This window comes from Sardina pilchardus, chromosome 23 (assembly GCF_963854185.1).
Source record: "Sardina pilchardus chromosome 23, fSarPil1.1, whole genome shotgun sequence".
Lineage (NCBI taxonomy): Eukaryota > Metazoa > Chordata > Actinopteri > Clupeiformes > Clupeidae > Sardina > Sardina pilchardus.
In genome coordinates this window covers 17,484,717-17,487,216 of record NC_085016.1, presented here as the reverse complement: position 1 = coordinate 17,487,216, position 2,500 = coordinate 17,484,717, and the positions used below count along the sequence as shown (strand labels likewise).

Genomic DNA, 2,500 nt, shown 5'->3' with positions numbered 1-2,500 from the left:
ACACACACATACACACACACAAGGTGCTATTTGTTCCACTTCTCTCCCTTCCTCTCTTTCTCTTTCTCTGTCTCTCGCTCAATCTTTCCTTCTCTCTCCCTTTCTCTCTCTCTCTCTCTCTCTCTCTCTCTCTCTCTCTCTCTCTCTCTCTCTCTCTCTCTCCCCCTCTCTGTCTCATTTTCCTGTTTATAAAAGTGTGAGAGGATTTGACAAGTACCTTATAGCAGATGGATTCAGCTACCGGCAGACATGATGTGTCTTACTTTTTTTCATCATCAACACACAATTTGGTGTAAATATAAAACATGTGAGTCTAAAAAGAACACGTCTTCCTACAGTAGAACCGAAAAAGTAATTACCCTTTTGACACACCAAGGATCAAGGAGCAACTATATTTAAAACAATACAAGTGATTATAATGTACTCGAAGGAAGAAAAAAGAACACTTAATTGGAGTGCATCTGTGATTACTTGTATTCAAGTGTCCTCAAAAGAACATGTGCTGTAGACCAGCGAGTGGCGTCAGCAGGGACTAACTACTTCTACTTTTATTTACTTTTTCATTTTTATTTAGTTTATATAGACAGTTTTGTCAAGTGAGAGAGATTATGTGTTGACAGGTAAACACATATTTTATCCCACCTCTGCCTCTACCTGCCTCTCACACACTCTTGCTTAAGTGGGAAAAGGGAGCGGAGGTTCAGAGTGTTTTTTTTCCCCCCTACTTCTCCAGCTTTGTGTTTTTGCTGTTAATGCTCTGTAATCTCACCATTCATTTCCACTGCAGCGCCAAACTCCTGAAGAATGTGTGAACCCAGATGTGGTTTTGGCTCAGGGCTACGTTCTTTTTTCCAAACGTGTGGGTGTGAGGTTGAACGCTTGTTAAACGCTGTTGTTATGTTTTTGTTTTTTTCCTTTTTGTTTTTTCGCTCTTCCCTTAACATGTGCAGAGAGACGAAAACAAAACGTTTCCATCGAGCCGAGCGAAAGCCTCTGCATTTCATTCATTATGCATCGCGGGTGGTGCTGCTGCAAGCTCGCTGGATGGCACAGATGGATGGTGCAAATCCGTTGGCGCGGCGACGGTTGGAGGAGATGAAACGGTGGTGTGCGTTTAGGGTCTCGTCGGTGGTTGTGCAAACTCTCTTGTGCGCCGGACTGGGGCTCAGAGTGTTTGTCTACCTGTCTTAGCGCCTACGCCTACGGGCCTCCTCTTCAAGGCCACACAGAGACAGCACACACACACACACACACACACACACACACACACACACACACACACAAGAGAGAACCTACAGCAACAGCATGGATTGTTTGCCACCGATGTTCTGGAATGTTCCGGAGACAAAAAAAAAAAAAAACAGCTCTCTTCTCGGCAGAATCGCGCTGTGTGGCTACAAAAAGAAAAAAAAAGAGGGGGGAGAGAGAGAGAGAGAGAGAGAGAGAGAGAAGAGAAGAGAACAGAGAGAAGTGAAATAGAGAAAGATTGAAGGGGGAACACACGGTTCAGCTCACAGCTGACGGTAAACAGACAGATTTCCGTGTTAGCATTGCTTCACGGCTGCCATAACGACTCCCCACTTACACTGTCAGAGTGCAAGGGTGGATGGGTGAATCACGAATATTAGAGAGAAAGAGACAGAGAGAGGGGGGGTGGAGAGGGGGGGTGGGGGGTGAAGATCGATGCAGCACTTCAAGACACCACCTCACCTTGTTTTTAGCTTTTGAGGCTGCTGGTGCTTCACTGTGAGCGATGAGAGAGAATTAATTACCCTCATTGATTAATCATCCCTGCGAGGGTGGCTCATGCTTTGGCAGTGACTTGTCACCCCCAACACACACACTCACCACAGACACACACACACACACACATTCACCACACAGACACACACACACACACACACACACACACACACACACACACACACACACACACACACACACACACACACACACACACACACACACACACACACTTTCAAACACACAGAGAAACTTCAACCCGGTAGAGTCTTAGTAGAAAGCTCTTTTGTTAGAAATTGTCTCATCCCCACTCCACTTCACCCGCTCTCTCGCTCTCTCTCTCTCTCTCCTTTCTTCTCTCGGCAGATATGCCATCTCTCCGTCTCTCTCTCCTCTCCCTCAGTCGCTCTCTCTCTCCTTCTCGCTCTCTGGTGAAATCTATGGCGGCAGGCAGCATTAGCCCTCCGCCAGATTGATGGCTCATTTGTGGAGAATATAAAGCCCATAAACGTATAGATTTAGGCTCACTTCCTCTGATTGATTTTGCCCGGTGCCGAGCTAAAAGGCTGAAGCCACTTAGGTCCTCGCTAATGACCAGCGCTAGTCTCCGTCCACGTGATCCAAAAAGCGCACATTATGCCCAATATCACTGTGGATCTATTACGTGTCGTTTGTGTGTGTGTAGGTGTGTGTGTGTGTGTGTGTGAGAGAGAGAGAGAGAGAGAGAGAGTGAGAGCGAGAGTGTGTGAGATCACCT

The 2,500-nt window shown here is 46.5% G+C and overlaps 1 protein-coding gene across 1 annotated transcript in view; it reads left to right on the top strand.

Moving 5' to 3' along the window:
* unc5cb (unc-5 netrin receptor Cb) overlaps positions 1-2,500 on the top strand; it is a gene marked incomplete in the record, with an annotated part of 206,583 nt that overhangs the window by 166,081 nt on the left and 38,002 nt on the right.